Raw genomic sequence first — 7592 nt, 5'->3', positions numbered from 1 at the left:
GGAGAGTGCAGCTGCTTGAAGTGAAGAATTGAAATCATTACCAGGAGATTTCCCAAAACAGCCAACAGAGCCCCAAATCCAAAGGCCAAGTAGAGGATAACTCTGAATCCTGGGGAGTAGGAGGTTTTGATACAGGACCCATTGATGTTTTCATAGCAAAACTGCACAGCTGCAGGCTGGGAACTATTGCCGCTGCTCATTGTTCCACTCTCTGAGCTTTGGTGTCTCTTTGCTTTTCTTTGAAATCACAGAGAAGCTATCTATGAAATTTTCAATATTACTGGTGGGATGGAAAAGAAAAATTAAATGCATGTCTGTTCAAAGACTTCATGCATTATGATCCATTTTGCTATGCAATATTTGTAGAGCACCTAGCACATTGCCTTGCACATAGTAGGCACTAAATACATGTCTAATTCCATCCCCCTTTCTGGATATCAACAAAGAATCCCCATCCTGTGTGATATTTATCATATGCCCATTCAACTCAGAACTGCTTCCCTTAATCTAAGCCATTAAATAAATAGATTTGAATGTCTACTAAGCATTGGTATCATTACAGTAAATACTTATCAGCATGGTGAAATTTCTCCTTTAATTCCCCAGTTCTGCACCTCTGACAATCTCTCAGCAAAGTTCAGTGAAATACTAAATGATTCTTCATTTCAAGGGTCACCTTTTATTACTCTGCTTGTATGCCAATTCCAAGTTAATGCCCATAGTATCCTGACCTTTCAGGAACTCAGCCAAAAAAATGTCATTCACAGAAAACCCATAAGATAAAATCCCTTTGGTGTTAGGTGTGAACTAGGACAGGAAACTTTCTGAATAAACCATTAATAAGAAGTTTATTCTGCTACATTGCTGTTTATAGGAACATAAATTATTCAATTTGTTTTGTAAGATTTTGATATCTACCATCATGCTTTGTGGATTTCATTTTTTTTGATGGTCACATTTCTGGTGAATATCCATGCTTCTCACATATATGTATACATACACATATATATCTGTTGGTATGAAGCCATATATAAGTTGCAAGTATATTTCCATATGTCAACACCCATATACCCTGAGACATTTGTATATACTTGCAGTTATAGCCATCAAAGCTACCCCCTGCCTATATATAGAAAGACAGACAGACGAATAGATAGATAGATAGATAGATAGATAGACAGACAGACATATATCTATTTATACACATGTGTATATTTTAACAGTTTCTCCTGATCCTTAAAACATAAGTTATAATTTATTTGGTATTGGCTATCCATGTAGTGTGTAATTCCTCAATAAATTAGATTTTTTTTCAGATGCAGGCTTGTCTTTGGACCACAAATATATAAGTTATTATTACATCCATACATTAAGTCTATTTACTTTGGATCTGCATGAAATACTTGTATCTACTGGTAGAAACTTTGAGAACTCTTGGTCATTTCCATGTTATACTCAGCAATCAGAAGATGACTTTATTGGAAGCTCAGAATGTATACTCTACATGTGTGTTCATATTTCCTCAATTTGAGGAACTTCCACTGTGGAAATTTCTTTCTGCAAAACAGATCAGCAATTACTGTGCAACTTGCAAATGTTAAAGTTTGCTGAAAGAGGTATTAAGTGAGGATATTCAGAAGCTAAAAGACTTGTGTTAATGGTCATATGACCAGCACATGTCAGAACTCAGGGCTACATAATTACAAATTATATCTTCTTTCTACTTATCAATGCTGGTGTCCTAAATTATTAGTGCAGTTTTATATTTGAATAATTTAAAACTACACTAATATGGAAATGAGAGTTGTCTGAGAGAAACATGATTCAAAATTTCTCTGTTTTACTAGTTTATCTAATAATTTTATTTACATTTGAACTAATTTATGCCATCATAATTATCCATTTTATCTTCCTATTCCTCTTTATTGTTTGCTAAGGGACTCTTGCCTTATACACTGCTCTGAAAGAGAATTTCTTCTAATTCTTATCTGGCATCTTTTATGAATAAGTCATGTATTCATTTAGTTGTTGTTATATTTGTTGAATTTTTGATTTAGAATTCTCTTCTCTCATTCCATCTTAATTTCCCCTTTAGTTTTTGTTAATAGGAATTTTTTTTTCTCTAGTAGCTTGGATTTTTAGTTTTATTCAATACTGGCTATTGTGTTATTTGCTTTTGCATGTTTTATACAAAATCTGTTTTTATTTGTTAATAATGAATTTTTTTTTTTACTCTCCATGGTTTAGGTGTCAAAACATAAACCAAAATCTCTATAATAGAAGAAATTTAGTAGACTCATTATATTTTATCAAATATTGTATGTAATATTGGAAGTAGTTAATTATTTAGGGTTTCTATAATTTGTTTTCTGATCCTCCATTCTTTAGGACTGTTATTTAGTCTATTAGTTTTATTAATTTCTTTAGTGGCTTTTTATTGAACATAATTTTTTTTTTAATTTTAAACCCTTAACTTCTGTGTATTGACTTATAGGTGGAAGATTGGTAAGGGTAGGCAATGGGGGTCAAGTGACTTGCTCAGGGTCACACAGCTGGGAAGTGTCTAAGGCCGGATTTGAACCTAGGACCTCCCATCTCTAGGCCTGGCTCTCAATCCACTGAGCTACTCAGCTGCCCCCTATTGAACATAATTTTAATTGTGTTGTGGTCTATAAAGAATGTTCAGGTTCACCAAACCACTGACTTTTATTCAACCAACAACTATAAAAGGAGACCTACGGACTTTAATTTAGAGTTTTTGAGGAAAAAAGTCTGTGACCTTCATAGTTAACAACAATCCATAGCTATATGAGGTGGGGGTTTTTTGGAAAGGGATTCAAGTTTATTCAACAATGATCTAGTCTTGGAAGAGACTTGGAGAAGAATCTAAATAGAATTCATGATACACAAATTATACCATGATACAGACCAGTCTTCTCTAGAAAGTGGGAGATCTTATTCCTATAGGAAGAAAAGTCATGAAGAAAGATAACAAATTCTTCCTTCTTGCATTATCATTTAATTTTTCCTGTGTACCTATCCTATCTCCTTGAATTCCAACATTAGGGAAGACACCATTTATTGTATTTTTTTGTCACTCATAATATTGAATGATATAATATATAGTGCATGCTTTGTGCTTGTTGAATGAAAATATTGAAGGCTTTGTAAAAAACAGGAAAAGATTTAATATTTTAGAACCATTTAAATGAGAAATGCATCAATAAGCAGGTGAAATATGATTTTATTATATGAAATAAAGAGTACAGAGACATACATTAAGCAGAAATTTTTGCATCAGCAAGGTCATGAAAGCAGATCGAGGCAGTAAGAATAGACAACAGTTTTCAGAATCTAAGCAAAAGCAGTTTGAACTCTTGGAGGTGAAAGGGCGTTGACATTCCAGCTAAAGAGCAGAAATAGTCACAGTAAGACAGCCACTGTTAGAAAACTATACCATAAACATCATATAAAGTTAACCAGAGTCTGCACCTAATAAAAACTATTCTGAGTAGGATTGTCCCAGAGTTTGTCAATTTGTGTGAGCAGTCATGAATAGTTAGGAAGCAAAACATACAAATGACAAGTAAATATAAAATGATGGACAGGTGGTCAGACCTCGACTATTTCACAGGATTCTAAGAATGGGAAAGAAAATTTTGGAGCAGGAAAATGAACTGGAAGATGTGAAATCATTTGAGATTACATATCAGGACAATAAATGAGAAGTTAATGGAATTGAGAAATGAGACAGACATCATGAGCCAGGAGAGTTTATAGAGCAGAAAGACTTGGTTAATATTAGTTCCATACAATTTTAGGCAGGATTTTTTAAATAGAAGAATCAGAGATACTCCACAGTAAAAATTCTTAAAAAGCGTTATAACTTAGTCTAATGGAAAGAATGAATCTTTTCCTCCTCATCTAAAAAGTCTTGCTGGTTATTTTTACATGTTTACTATCGGGGTCATTTGGCATTTATGAATGTTGAGAAAACTAAAACTATCAGGAGAAATTCATTATAAGATTTCTTATTGTAACCCTTATTCTTGTCAAGAAAATAAATTCCTGGTTGAAGAACCATCCCGTAAGATTTTGCAAGTGACAATGAGTTTTTGGTTTTTCAAAACCAGGGGAAAAGGAAAGCATAAATTAAGGAATTCCCAGCTGAGATATAATAAGCAAACCAAGAGCAAATCTCATAAACATAAGCAGGAATGATGAAGCCAAGGAAAGCATCAATTACTGAGTCATGTGAGAAGGGTAATCATGAAATTAGAAATGCAATCACTGTAATGCCCAGTGTTTTGGTTGCTTTTCTCTCCCTCTTGGACACTTCTGGCTTTCTAAATATCTGAAGAGGAAGATTCCCCTGTGCTACCTATACTTTCAATCTTTCTAGCCTGCTCTTTAGTTACTAGGAAAATCTTAGAGTAAAGAATAATCATAATGATGCTGGGCATGAAAAACGACAGAAAATCCATTAGGATCCATTTCTGATTCACAGCAATCTGACAGCCTCTGACACAAGTGAGGGCACTTACTAACTCCTACAGTCCATCATCATTGACACTTGTGTAAAAAACAGACTCACTGTAAGTCATCATGATGGTCCTGGAGAGAGCTATGCACAGCCCAGAGAAAGAGAATGTGAACTTGGTTGGGTAGGTTAGAGGATCAGTGACAGAAATATATCCATCAATAGAAATGAAGCACAAGAGAAAGAGGGAAATATAATAAAATGCTGCATCAAAAGTAGTATGAAGTTTACAGTAACTGTTCCCAAAGTACTAACAACCCTCCACAGACCTCACCATGCTGAAGGGCATCACAGTGGCTCCCACCAGAAAGTCAGCACAAGCCAAGGAGGCAATAAGGAAGTTGGCTGGAAAGTGCAGCTGCCTGAAGTGAAGGATTGAAATCGTGACCAGGTTTCCCAAGACAGTCAGCATGATCCCAGTGTCAAAGGCCATGGAGAGCATGACTCAGTGTCCTTTGGAATAGGGAAAATGAATGGAGGACCTGATGATGTTCTTGTAGCAGAGCTGCACAGATGTAGGCTGGGACTCAATGTTCTAGGTCATGCTGCTTTTCTCTGCACTGTGCTGTGTTTATGTGCTTTATGATCAACCAAAGAACTTACCACTGAAATCTTCAATGGCATTTTAAAAAGAACATGTTAATTTGATGTACTTGTAAGAATTACCAGTTATGCAAATTGTGATATCTGCTGGTGATGGAATACTATTGTGCTCAAATGAATAATGAAATGGAGGAATTCCATGTGAACTAGACTGAACTCCAGGAACTGATGCAGAGTGAAAGGAGCAGAACCAGGAGAACATTGTACACAGAGACTGATACACTGTAGTACAATCCAACATAACAGACTTCTCTACTAACAGCAATGCAAGGATCCAGAGCAAGGCTGAGGGACTTATGAGAAAGAAAACTAGCCCCATTCAGAGGAAGAACTGTGGGAGGAGAAATACAGAAGAAAACAACTGCTTGAACACATGGGTTGTTGGGGATATGATTTGGGATGTAGACTCTAAACAACCACTCCAGTGCAACTATTAATAATATGGAAATAGGTCTTGATCAATGATACATGTAAAACATGGTGGAATTGTGTAGTGGCTATGGGGAGGGTGATGGTGGGGTTTGGGGTGGGGGAGGGAATGAAAGAACATGAATCATATAACCATGGAAAAACATTCTTAAAAAAATAAAAATAAATAAAATTCTTTAAAAATTACCAGTTATACCCTCAAAACTTGGGGAGCCTTTTTTATTTTAATGATCGATCTCTAATCGCTGTATCTAGACAGAAGTTGGCGTGAAAAGCAGTAAACAAGTAGATATTTAATCATAACCAAACAAGCAAGTAAATAATTTATTCTGACCCAATCTACAGTAGATTTCCATATTTATGCCTTATCTGATGATCAAGAAACTTGCCTTTGAATTGTCTGTTCCATTAGAAATTTTTTTGTAACAACAAATTGTGATGTAGTTAGCTATTTCATTACTGATACTCTGTAACTGCTGATTTGTTATATTGTTACTATTATTGAAGTATTTTGTTACTAATGAGGCAGCTATTTGGTGTAGTGTATGTAATACTATAACTTGAATTTGAGATTAAATATACTCTCAGACACTTGTGACCTTGAACAAGTCACTTCACCTCTGTCTGCCTCAGTTCCCTTAACTGTAAAAGGGAATAATAAAAGTACCTACCTGCTAAGGTTGTTGCAAAGAACAAAAAAAAATAAAAAAATATTTCCACTTAGCACAGTGCCTGATACATAGTAAACTCTATATAAATGCTTGTAGTTATTTTTATTACTGAATTAATGCATAAGAAGCAATAATAAAAATGTATTTACATTCTAAAAAAATTCCTGTGTGGGGCTAAGGCTAGTATAAGTAGTTTTTTTTACCAGAGGAAACAAAGACTTTTGGGGCAGAAAACCACTTTAATCGTATCACTTTCCCTGTAGGTTCAGTTTTCATTATTGGCTATAGGTGGGATTAATCCTTCCCTTCACTTTCTTTAAAAGAAAAAAGGAAAAGATGAAAGAGAAAAACCATCAAAATCTTATAAATCAGAACATAGCTCAAAACTTTTAGGGTCTCCTGATTTAAATAAATATAATTAATAGCAACACAGAGAATTATTCAGATTTGCTATCTGTGAATTTTTTTTTCATAAAAGTTTAAAAGGAATAAAAGATATCAGGGATGTTTTTGTAAGGAATCATAATGGGCAAAATAGCTAATGAAAGGCTAACAGAGTAAGGGATTAAATAAGACTATAAGATATCATTTAAATATAATAAGCCCTTTTGTCCCTTCCTACTAGAAAATTAAGGAATAATGAAAAAAATATCAAATGAAAAAAGACAGGAACTGGAGGACATCTTTGTAGATAGTTTATAAACACAATTCACATGTAATTTGGCATGGTAAAAAATTTTTTTTATTAAACATCATCACTGAAATTGGGATTAGGAATGAATGTCAAGAGCATACTTTCATCTCACAATAATTCACCTCTTTCACTTTTAAGTTTGTTATGTATTTTAGTTTCTTTAGTCTAAAACCTTAATTTGTTCAGAAAACAAATCTATTGTTGAAGAGTGACCTGTAAAGACTTTCCCAGTGACAATCAGTTTAATTGCTCTTCGAAACCAAGGGTAAAAGAAAGCATAAATCAGAGGGTTCATGGCTGAGTTATAATAGGCAAACCATAATAAAATTTCATATACATATGTTGGGGTGATGAACCCTAGGAATGCATCAATTATAGTTTCAATAAAGTAAGGGAACCATGTAATCAGAAATGCAAGCACTGCGATGCCCAGTGTCTTTGCTGCTTTTCTTTCCCTCTTGGACACTCTGGCTTTGTAATTCTCTGAGGACGAATCAGTTTTGCTGCTCATACTTTCAATCTTTCTAGCTTGTTGTTTAGCTACCAGAAAAATCTTACAATAAAGAATGACCATAACCAGGGTAGGCAGGAAGAACAATAGGAAGGCGATCAATACCCAGGTTTGATTCACAGCAATCTGACAGCCTCCCACACA

At 34.5% G+C, this 7592-nt stretch overlaps 1 pseudogene; it reads right to left on the bottom strand.

The window, feature by feature from the left end:
- Positions 1-4052: 4052 nt before the first annotated feature.
- LOC123256469 lies at positions 4053-6926 on the bottom strand (annotated as a pseudogene).
- Positions 6927-7592: the final 666 nt, after the last annotated feature.

Source organism: Gracilinanus agilis, unplaced genomic scaffold, assembly GCF_016433145.1.
Source record: "Gracilinanus agilis isolate LMUSP501 unplaced genomic scaffold, AgileGrace unplaced_scaffold59332, whole genome shotgun sequence".
Classification (NCBI taxonomy): Eukaryota; Metazoa; Chordata; class Mammalia; order Didelphimorphia; family Didelphidae; genus Gracilinanus; species Gracilinanus agilis.
Note: the sequence above shows the minus strand (reverse complement) of the source record. Positions and strands in the feature narration are given on the sequence as shown.